Source organism: Solanum tuberosum, unplaced genomic scaffold (assembly GCF_000226075.1).
Source record: "Solanum tuberosum cultivar DM 1-3 516 R44 unplaced genomic scaffold, SolTub_3.0 scf00358, whole genome shotgun sequence".
NCBI lineage: Eukaryota > Viridiplantae > Streptophyta > Magnoliopsida > Solanales > Solanaceae > Solanum > Solanum tuberosum.
Genome location: NW_006239288.1, coordinates 391,953 through 405,189, shown reverse-complemented (window position 1 = coordinate 405,189; position 13,237 = coordinate 391,953).

The window sequence follows — 13,237 nt, the reverse complement described above, 5'->3', positions numbered from 1 at the left end:
ATTTTTTATTTTTTTTCGGTAAATCCCGAAAATGAGTAATTGATTAATAAAAGATATGAAAAATATATAAAATTAACGCCAAAAAATCACAAACAAATATAGTAACCTTAAATTCAAAAATTTCAACAATTTTTTTAAAATTTTTATTTTTTTCGTCAAATTTCGAAAATGAGTAATTTATTTAAAAAAATAAAAATTAAAAAAAATGTTGAAATTTTTGAATTTAAGGTTACTATATTTGTTTGTGATTTTTTGGTGGCGTTAATTTTATATTTTTTTCATATTTTTTCATATTTTTTATTAATCAATTACTCATTTTTGAGATTTACCGAAAAAAATAATTTTTTTTAAAAATTGTTGAAATTGTTGAATTTAAGGTTAAAATATTTATTTGTGAATTTCTGGCATTAATTTTATGTTTTTTTCATATTTTTCCTATTTTTTATTAATCAATTACTAATTTTCGGGATTTACCGAAAAAAATAAAAATTTAAACAAAATTGTTGAAAATGGGTTGGGTAGTTTATTTAAAAGGGGGGTTGATTTATGGGTCGGATTAGGTGTTTATGGGTTCGAATTTTTTAGGGGCATAATTGATCCCTTTCCATTTTCATTAAAATATCATGTGGTAAAGTCAAAATGATATGGCAATTCAATGTGCATTTAAAGAAATGAAAAATGAGCTGGAAATGTCCAGCAGGCCAACTAACGCCCATAAGGGCATATTTAGACCAAAAGTTGGACGGCGAGGGCATGAATGAGTCAAACTTTAAACGGAGGGTATATCTAGACCTTTTCGAATAGTTTAGGGGTATATTTGACCCTTTATCCATTATTAAATGATAAGATAAATAAAATCTCAATTTCGACGACGGTTTCATTAGGTATCTATAACTAAAATCTCTCTTCTTCATTTTCCGATTCAGTTCCTCCATCGACGTTGAGGGCGGGATTTCAAAGTTGAGTTGTCCATTTTATGTATTATGTCATGCGATGCAAATTTCAATTAGTTGGGGTTCTATATGGATACCGAATAAATATTTTAATTTTCATTTTCATTTTTATTCATTTAATAAATTTAAATTGTCAAATTGCAAATTACTAAAATCTAACGTGAATTATTAAATGACAAGATGAAGAAAAGAATCATATTTTGCAATAGTTTCATTAGATAATCTACAATTAGAAATTCTCTTCTTTTTTTTCGATTCATTCCTCCACCTATGCCGAGTGCGGAATCCAAAGTTAAGTTTTTCATTATATATTATGTTACGTGATACAAATTTAAATTAATTGAGAATTCTTAACTCCCCCACTGAAACTTGGAGTAGAGAGGTCTTAAAATTAAGTTGTTTATTCATGTATTATGCAATACAAAATTTACAGAAGTTAGAATTCTAATAAAAATATTGAATAAATTTCTGTATTTTCATCTCCTAAATGAACTTTAATTATTAAGTTGTAAATTATAAAATGATAAAATGAATAAGATCTAAATTTTGATGACGATTTCATTAGATAATCTACCACTACAACCTCTCTTTCTTTATCTAATTCATCATTTAATTCCTCCACCAATATGAAAGATGAGATTTCAAAATAAAAAATTATAAGTAACTCACTAAACAAAAGATATTTTACGTAAATATATTTTATAGAGAGTGATTTACTCTTTTAATGAATCTATTCTACCTAAATTTGGATAAATCAAATAGCTAGATTTGTTATACAAATGGTTAAATATAAATTACCATCATTTTGGCTTATTATTTTTAATATAAGTATTAAAAATAATGACAAAAAATTATGAACAGGGGATTTTGAGCATATTAAATATCACTAATTATTATTTTTGTATTTTTTCTGTAAGAGGTGACGTGTAGAGGACAAAATTAGATGAATTACCAACTTAAAAAGAATATTATTGTTCGAGTTTTGTTTGTCATTTTCTTATGTGACTCCCATATCTCTTTGCTTTCAGTAATTATATGTGGAAAATTTCACTGATTTAATTTAATTGTTATACTTATCTTTTACGTATTCTTATTAAGAAAAATACTAATTAAATTATTATTTTTATCTATTTTTAATCTTAATTTGATATTACATTTTTTCTATCATATTAAATAGTGATAAATATGTTGGATCAATTATTTATAGTAATAATGACAAGTAAAATAGAATAATTGAAATACCAAAATCATTTTACTTATGTTAATAGTATATGATCATAAATAATTCTTAACGATATTTTGCTTTTATTAAACACATTAATTATTACTTTTTTTCATTAGACACATCAATAGCTATAGATTGCTTTTAGTGGAAGTTAAGTGTGATGGAGAGAATATAAATTTACATTTTAATTGTTAATCATTATTTACAGAATTTTAAGTTAGAGTCAAATTTAATTTCAAGGAAAATTGAAGTTTATCTGAAAAACTAGTAGTGGATTAATTCATTTTGCATCATCAGTGACCTCAATTCAAAGACGCAGATCGATCTTTTGTTAAGATTGCATTCTTTTATTCATATTCAACTTGACATTAAATTTTCAAACTCTCATTTCAACCTAAGTTTAGGATCAAATGACGAAATCTGGTAGCTAAAATTACACTATTCGCTTCATTATTTAAGCCCCGACACATTCACTCAACCTATATATAGTAAAAAAGATTCAAATAATTGGTCTGCACCGACAATATATTTTCTTGGGCTCCAATGCATGTGGAAATTATGCATATGAAACAATGAAAGAAGCAAAAACAAAATACCCCTCTCATTACATTTACAAATAAAATAAGTGGTTGAAAAAATAAAAACCAAATTTATTGCATTAAATACTTTTGTTCCTTAGATTTACATAATGCAACTACTAAAAAGTTTCATTCACCAGCAACTTTTGAACATTTTGGTTACTAATTTATATTTATAATAATTACTTCTTTTTTTCTGGTTACTAATTTCATATGCATCTTGTCCTTAGAAAATAAAGAGGATTATAGGTCTTTTTTTAAACTAAGTTCATATTGAGTTGTTTATTTTTATCAGCATTTAAACATTGGCCACAAATGTCGTTTTACATAAGCACTTTCCATTAAAAAAAAATACAAATTTCGAAAATAAAATTTTGTGATTAGTTTTTGTGATATTTTATTATCTTATCCTTAAGGACGAAATTTAAAACACAAGGGTCAAATCATTTAATATTTGCATAAATTTGTTAATTTGCCTGCTTTTGATTTGCTATAGAATTTTTAAAAATAAAGAAGATTATTAAATCTTATGTCTAAAAATATGTAAAATGTACTAAAATTTAATCTTACGATTTTAATATGTCATGTGAAAAAATTAAAATTAAAAAAATATTTTTTTTCTAAAATGAACTAAAAAGGGAAAAAATGTAAAAGAATGAGTAAAATGAAAAGGAATGGAATAATTGTGATGCGGAATGTTCCAAGCCAGCCTTCTTTATCTTGTTATTTAGTGACCTTTATTTTTTAAGAAAAATAATTTTACATGATCAAGAAATTACAGAAGGCATTTATAATGAATCTCTTATTCAATAATAACATATCTAACGTAATTTCATACGTGAAATTTTAAAAAGTAGAGTCTATATAATGTTATCCTTATTTTTGTAAGATAAAATAAAATTATTTTTAATAGATTCTCTACTAAAAAAATATATTTTAAACAAATTTAAAAAAATACAAGAGCAAAAAAAGTTCTAATGAAAATATTAAGAAAAGAGAATATTGACAACAAAACATGTATCTAAGACTAACCTCTATTCTTCCACATGAAAAAGAGAAAACTATTGACTACCTACAAACGTTCTACGTTATTCTTCTAACCTTCTAATTATTATTATTTTTAATTTAAGGTTATATTTTCGGTGAGTCAAAAATATATTTTTTATTATTATAATTAAAATATTAAAAAATTGCAAACCAAAAAAAAAAATCATAAACAAACAAAAAAATATTAACTTTTCAAATAGTGACAAATTGTATTATTAAATTGGAAAAAGAGTGAGCCATGAAAATGGACTTGACATTCACAACTCCACTCTCCAAATAATTGGTGAGAGTGAAGACAAATATGAGTTCATTGCTCTCCACACTATTTTCTCATGTAGTTCTTAGTGCTCCAATATTATTTTGTTGGGGGTATTAGTGTAATTTACAACATATATTTTTTTTTAAAGTCTCAAATTGAGTACTTAATTTTATACAAATTTGATGGTGTAAAAGTACTAATAAATCTAGACCACTAATTATAAATAGCAATAATAAAATTAGTCTAATAGTATAATTCTTATTATATTATATACTAAAAATAAGAATTAACATGTTTGTAACATGTTAAATTATTAAATAGTGATCACCCTTCAAGTCTCATTTGGGAGAATTGATTTTGTAAGTTTTTTATTTTTATGTTTTTTTATAAAAGATCTTTATATTTTATGTAGAAGTTATTTTCTTCTATACATTTTTTAAGTGGTTAAGAGATCTTAATTCTTCGTCTTACCACCAATGCATAAGGCGAAGACGTATTACTTTCATTGCTATTAAATATGATTTTTTAGAGATAATTAATAGTGATAATTATATTTTATAGTAGTACTTTTTGTAAATGTCGTTAAAGGTCTTAATGATACTGGATCTAATAATTATTAACTAGAGTTGATAAAAATTATAATATATTTATTATCGTTAAAAGCTGATTTTGTTTTAGTGATAAGGAAAATTGAGATAAAAACATATATTCCATGGCATATCCTCAACGTGACGTGTTGGTGGCTCCTTATGGATCATGATGATATTCATAGACTAAATTTATTTAATATTAGTAGTATTATTCACAAGAAACAAAAAGTGAAGTGGAAATAAAGAAAAAGAATGAACTCCAGCAAGGTAATATATATCTAGTAAGTAGTAAGTATGTGGTGTTGTATTTTTTGATCTCCCATTTGATCGAATATTTGTATTAAAATTTGACTAATTTAAATTTGTATGATATAAAATTGAAGAAAAGTATTTTCTATTAAAGATTTTTTCATATTTAAAACTTGAGTTCGAAAATTTGGTTTAAGAGAGAAATAGTTTGATCCATTACCCTATATAATTTGATGATGATATATGTGGTGATGTATTAAGATGAATACTCCACGTTTTAATTTGTCAAAAGTTATATTAGACTTTTCCAATAAGAACTGTTTTCGTGTAGTTAAAGAATTGTAGCTTCTTAATTATATAAAAATAGAGTTAGCTTTAAGGGTCAACATAAATATAATGTAGAAGAAAAAGTAACTAAGGAATCTTCCATCTTGATCAATGATCTCATACATTTTTGTGTATTTATTTTCATATATTCATGTTTCTTTTTTTCACTTAGGGTGTGGTTGATACGAAAGGAAAATATTTTTATGAAAAATATTTTATGGTAAAGAATATTTTTATTTATTTATTTATTCGTGTTTTATACACATGTAAAAAATATATATTATTCAAAAAGTATTTAGGTATAATTTAGACGAACACTACGAGAGTTAAATGTGAGAGATAGGGTTGAAAAAGAGATTGATAAATGATGCACTTTGAATAACACACTTTTACATTGAATGAGTTGTTACTTTTTTTTAATGTGTTGGTGACTTTTTCGATGAATTGTAACTTTTTTGATGAGTTATAATTTTTCAGATAAGATATAATAACACTTGTTCATATTATCTTTTGTTGGCTAAGGGATTTCTCTCATTATTTCACTGCATCGAATTTTCTGAACTTCTTCTATATATTTTCCTATAAATAAAAATGTAGAGCTTTTATGTGATTTATTACCGATTTTGAATTCAACGAAGTTCTGACATTTAAGGTACCACAACCAATAATAGATATAGTAGGAAAAATCATTCCAATTTACTACTCCCTCCGTTCACTTTTAATTGTCATGTTATACTTTTCAAAAGTCAATTTGACTAATTTTCAGTTAAATTAGATTGCATTAATTCGATATCTTAAACAAAAAATTTAGATATTCAAAAACTATATGAAAAGTACTATTATTGCATTCTTTTGCATATCAATATGATGAAAAAATACATCATAAAATATTAGTCAAAGTTCTTATATCTTGACTCTAAAATAGGAAATCATGACAATTAAAAATGGACGGAGGAAATAAAAACACAAGTCCATTTCATACTTTTTCAACTCAACGTTATCAAGACTTAATTGAAAGATAGCATAGTAAAAGCACTAATAACTCAAAATAGAACATATGTTTAATTTGTACATGATAGCTCCACAACATATTAGGTAGTTTGAATTAATTATGCAAGTTTCAAATCTCATATTTTTGAAAAGTGGGGGCTGTATATATGTAATGTAAGTGTGGTTAAATATTGCCACATTTAGAAGGATATAATGTAAAATTAGTGGCGGATCCAGAAATTTTATATTATGGGTGCTCAACGTTTTTAGCTCAAAAATTACTACTTAAAATGGGTGCTCAATTAATACATTTCAATGAAATACTAATTTTTTATACATAAATATTACTATTTGACACAAAAGGCAGTGGGTGCTTAAGCACCCATTATGCACAAGGTAGATCCGCCACTGTGTAAAATTAGTTAAAAATTAAATGCTGAAAAAATAGGTAGAGCATGCAAGGGGGTGGGGGCTGTTATGTCTTGGTTTTAATTAAAGTTGACACATAGTGTAGTTGTTACATAAAAACTAAAAAAAAATTAAGGAAACAAATAAAAAGGATATGATACAGTTGGATGAGACTGTTTTTTTTAATCAGAGGTCTCGAATATCGAATTTGAATCTAGGGTTTGAAAAAGTCCTTCGTAGAGATTTGAGTGCTTCCCCGAATGGTATTACTAGATGCAAATCTGAATTAATCGAACTCTAATACGAATATGGATATCGAATTAAAAAAAATTCATTATATGACTTCTCAACTAATTATTCCATCAAATTTTTAGTGAGCACTAAACAACATTATTATAAGTAGTATTCCAATACCCACTAAGACAACAACACTATTATTAATAAATTAAATAAATGATCATTAAAGCTAACTAAACAACTTATGTTGTCTTATTAATTGTATTTGGTAGAAAGTCGGTTTTCCTCAACCTATAATTAGTTTAAAGGGGAAACATAAAATAATAAATGGTTGGTCCAAATTTTATTTCATTTTCAATCATATATAAACCAAGAGAAGTTTTTTTTATATATTTATATAGTACTACTATTTTTCCTCCCTTTAATTTCCAGATCAGTCTTATGTTGGAATGAGACAAAAATGTCATTATAATAATACTTCCAAAACCATGCCTACCAATTATATTTGGAAAAAAAAAAAAGATAGTGAGAGATTGACCATATAGTAGTACTCACATGTAAATTCTAGACTCATCTAATTATTTTCATTTTTGATACGTGATATTAAAGTATCCACGCATGATGCATGTCTAAAAAATTTAAAAGAAATTAAAAAACAAAAATCGATGGACTAGGTCGATTTTTTGGCTCGATTTTGTCCGTGTATAAGCCATAAAACTTCATGTATGTTTCAATTGAGGATCATGTATGTAATATCTAATAAACAGAAACAAAGATTGTGTACTTGTTAACAATAGCAGAAGATCTATCAAAACGATATATTTATTGAAAGGTTGCTCCAAATCAGCCTTTGAATTTCAAGAAAACAAATTGCAGTGCCACAAATTGAGTATCCTCTTGGATTGTTTGATATTGTCAATTTTAAGAAATAAACGGTCTGTCGTTTTTCTTTTCTTACTGCTTTTTGTTTCTAATATTTCTTCCTTCATTCTCATGGGTGAAGAACTATTTTAAAGGGGAGTTGATGTTTCGGTTAAACAATGTAATTGTTCCCATTCTTTTCAAAATAGTGTTTATCTTCTTTTTCAAAGATTATATTGGTCGGGTCAGGTCCACATGAGCGACTCATGATCCAAAAATAACTTACAATGTATATGATTAAAAGAGATGACATATTTTACATGGTTAAATTATTTACATATATTTGTGATCAAGCGTAAAAGTTTTTTCAGAATTTAAACGGAAAGTATCTAATTATACGATATTACTTTATCATGTGTTTAGATTCTCAATTGAAATAAACTAATTAAGTTATTGAGTGTCTAAATGAAACCTACTGACAAACTTAAAAGAGATGTGAATATATTAAGTAAACTTTATTTTCTCTTTAACATTTTATATTATATTTAAATATAGTTAAAAATCGATCTATAAGAAAGTTATGAGACATTTTGGGCGTGTTTAGTATATATCGAGGGAAATATTTAGTTTCCACGAAAACTATATTTTAGTTTCTTATGTTTGGTTAATAAGTCAAATAATAAAATTACGCGAATTGAGTTATCATCTCATTGTAGCTTATTTCAGCTTAAGTAATTTTTGACTCGCCTATTATTAACTCAGTTCATTTTAATTCATCAAAATTCAATTAAATCCATCCATTTGACAGCTCTCGATATATTTATATCAAAATATTGTTTTGTGATAAATACCAAGATAAAAAAAAAATATAGTAATAAAATAAACAAGATTTAGATTAAATTTTATGCAACTAGATTGAGTTTGAGATTTGGAACTACATTTAATTAATTATGATCCTCCTGCACAAAAATGTTCATAGCAAACAAAATAAATAATATTGTGAAGGTGATTGAATCAGTTAAAAACAAAGATTAGCACGTTAATTGATTAATTAATTAACATATCCAAATTGCTGCAGTGGAGATTAGTGTTTAAGAATAAATGGGCGGTGTTACCAGATTTCACATGATTTGATCTAGATTATGATCCATTGTTGAAAATTATAATTTTTAATCTAGATTATTTTTTTTTATTTTTTATAGTGGATTGTGTGGTGGTAGTGAAATTGAAGTCTCTGTCTTTCGCATTTGATCTTGATTGCTACCTAGCATTAATACTCTATTCCTAGTTAGTTTTACTTGTTCATTTTGAATATAGCGCGTTTCTTAAAAAATAATGATATTAACTTTTATATATATATATATATATATATCCTAGATCTTGCCAATTAGTTTGATATGATTGATGAATGTTTTTATATAACTAAGCAAACACTCTTGAGAGTGGGGATAGGGGCCTATGGAGACACAGAGTGTTGGAGCCTGACTAAATTTGAATTTACGTCGGAAAGTTCTATATTGAGAGGTAAAACGCTTCTTAACAAAGACAATTTTGTATTCAAGGAGATTTGAACATGAGACCTCTTAATTAAGGATGAAAAAGTATTTACCACTCCACCACAATCCTTGTTGGTAACACCAATGGATCATTACTTAAAACAAAAGCGCAGTTAGGGGTGGACATGATATGGTACGGTACAGTATTTCAAAGTTTCGATACCGTAATTTCGGTATTCGGTTTTTAAAACACTATACCATTACCATACCAATTTAATTCGGTATTTTGAAGTTCGATTTCGGTATTCTATGGTATGACAAATCGGTATTTGTTCAACTTCGACTAATATACACTCGTATAATAGAGTATAATGACTTTGACAATTAAAAGAAAAAATCAATTGTACTATACCAACACATTACACATGTAGTAATATGCATTCAAAATAAAGTGCAAACACTCCTTTTGTTAATCAATTAAATTTCGAATACATTTCAATCAAAATAGAGTAATCAAAGTTTCAACTTCTAAACATTTAGTTTATACTAATAATAGGTTGCATATTTGTTAGTATATTTTAATAATATATATATATGTTAGTTATGTAACTATATACTTCGGTATGGTATTCGGCATTTCGATATATTACTTCTAAATATCAAATATCGTAGAATATAAAAAAATTATTAAAACGATACCATATACCATACCAAATACCATAATACCAAAACCACAATATTAAAATTTTCGATATGATATGATAATTCGGTATATATCATATCACTCCCACCCTTCAGCACAGTATAAAGAAAAATAACCATCCGTTTAAATTAATTGATTTTATTCTAAATTAGGTGAACTTCTTTTTTTAAATAGATAGAAAAAATGGAGGGGGTATATTAATATTATAAATAGGCATTTTTAATAAAAAAATATTTATCTCATATTACTGGATCATTTATTAAATGCGGATAGAATTAATTATATAAAAAAATCATTTTACTTGTATAATTAATATGATATTTGAAAGTTTAAATAAATTTAAAAGATGTAAAAATTTCTTTTTTAAGAGGCTAATGAATATAACAAATAATAAAATAATAAATTTAATCAATTAATTAATAATTTTTAATTACCGTATAAAGTAGAAAAAATATTTATCTAATACAAAACCTAAGAATAGTACAAAGATTCTATTGGGAAAGGACATTAAACAATTGGAAAGTAATATATAAGAACAAATAAATGTGGATGTATATAGCTTTAAACCAAATGTCAGAGCTGACGTGTTATCTTGATCCTAAATGTGGATGCATTTTTTATAATTTCTAAAGCAAGCATAATAATAGTCAAAATAATTAATCAGTGGTAAAATGATAAATATTTTTTTTATTCTTAATTAAGAGTCTCTGGTTCGAAATGGTAAAATGCAACTTAACAGAAATTCCTTAAATTTAAGTAAATTAATGATTGAAATTTAAATAACTAAAATTAAAAAGTTTACTAAATACAAAAAAAAAAAAAAAAAAAAAGGCCTCACTCTCAATTGTAGCATTTAAGTAATCAAGATCTGTTTATGTTAATTTCTTTCACTTTCAATTGTAGCATTAATTCCCAAAAAAAATGAGAGTTGAAATGTCCAATGGCCAAATCACTTTGCCAATAAGCTGTTTTAATTGCATTTATTTTTTTAATGTATTCATCATTTAATGAATATGATTTGTTAACCCACCTAGTCTCTTGAAAATGACTAAGAAAAAAACAAAACTAGTTAATTAAATTTCCAGCTATTAATTCCAGCCTGTATTTATTTTGACCTAAAAAAAAACACGCCTAAAAAGAGCCACAAATTAAACAAGTCGGTTCCGTCTCCATCCATACTACTTGTTTTTTTCCCGGAAATAAATTATAGTTCGAGTGTCTGATAAAGTTTACTATAAATTTAGAAATTATCATGTATTCCATCTTTAACTTTAACTTTATTACTTATTTCAAATAACATATAGACTCGTCACCAACCTGTCTGGTATGAAGAACAATATTTTTTGAAAAAAAATACTTTCTTAGAAAATAAATTAAACAAGTTAGTTTCTTAATTATATTTTTCTAGTGTTTGGTAAGTACACAGAAATATTTCATCAGAAGAGTATTTGTATGTAATTTAGCACAACGTTATAGGGTGAGAGTTGGAGGGAATGGGAGTGGAGCCTTAGGGCGGGATCGATGGTTATACCTCTATTAAAAAAGTCATTTTTCTCATTTTAAAGGAACGTGTTTCTCTAGAAGGAAATATTTATCAAAATTTTCATCCAAACACAATTTTTTTAAAACCTAAAGTCTCCAAATTATAATTTATATATTTCTTTTAAGTAAATTGATTTTTAGAGGAACTATCCCATCACCTTCCTTGATTAGTAAAGCCTAGAAGGATATCTTAACAAGATATCCAAGTTGTAATTGACTTCTACTCTTGTCGTCCTACTTAGATTTGATGGTGGACCAAATCATAATTAATTATCTTGTGTCTAACAAAAAATGAAATTAATTAACGTGTACATCAATCTAAAGTATCATTATAATAAATTTTAAGATTATGTGCATGATACATATTCATCATGTCATAAGATAATCTGGAAGAATTTTCTTTGCTTTGTTAAGTATTGCATTTTTCTTGTTCAAAGTCCTTAAGTATCAAGCCTATTAGTATATGATTGCGAATAGTAAACCTTATTTCAAAGTAAAATTAAAAGTAACTTCATTCAAAGGTTCCAGAAGCAACATTAATACGGTTAGAAATAAAGGTTTTTTTTCATCGTGAATCAATGAAAAATTTGAACTTTCCATTCATTTCTCATCGAACCAGCTTATCGAGAAAACACATGATAGGAATCAGATTCTTATGGTAAACTGAGAAAGTTTTTACTTTTTTCATGTGAAAACTCTAGTACTATTTTTTTCTCTCTCACCAGTTTAATTAGAATATCTATAGAAATAACCATTGAATATTTTTCAGTAGAAAATTTCAACGAAAAAAAGAGTTTTCTTTTTTTTGGATATTGTAAAGTATCAAGTCTATTAAAGACTAAGAATTTTTGTTGCTAACTAATTGTATTTAATATTGTGTTTAGCGTTTTGTTTTATTGATTATATATTTTCATTATTCTGCCTCTATGCTTAATTCTTCCACTAAGCCATATTTCCATTGGAAATTTAGAGGCCCCAAAAGACACCAACAATTAAGTATTATAGAGTACACATTATGTGAATAGAAATTTCTATGCAGTACTAATAGTTGTATTTGGACCATGGTCGGTGCCTCTCTTTAATTTGAGGAGTTCGCAATTTAAATGATGCGTGAAAAAAGAAAAATGATCAAATTAAAAATATAAAAATAAAGTTTGACAAAAAGTACATATAGCACATTTATTTAGTGCATTGTTTGAGGAGTTCGAAAATTAAATAACATGTGAAAAGAAAGAATAATCAAAATAAAGTTGACAAAAATTACATATAACACACTTATTTAGTGTACTATGTGTAGCGATCTGCTCCCGTCGTTATGGAAAAGCCAATGTAGAAAGAATGGAGGATCTATTTATGAAGTTGATCACATGAGTGGATAGTTAAGACGTTAAGGAGCCCGTATGACTTTACAGAATCGAATTCGAGCGAGTAGAACTCCCAAGACTGATCTTGGCGTGAAAGGGTAATTTTAGAACGTCCTGGTTTGAAAGTGTGTTGTGAAATGGGAGCTTGAAACTCAAATTCCGAGGTTCTGTCTCCGTGCAGGCCGCTATAGCAGAATGGATCCCATTGTACAGGGGCCGCTGTGGCGGGATGAGTTCCACTGTAGCGGGACAGTAGCGACTTAAATCGGGGAAAACCTCAAAAACGTTATTTTTCTGCAAAATTCGTTCTTAAGAGCTAAGGAACGACCCAGGGTGATTTCTTGATAGTTTTCCATGACTTTTGGTGCTAAAGGTAAGGATTTTACTCCCCTAATCCATTTTTCGATC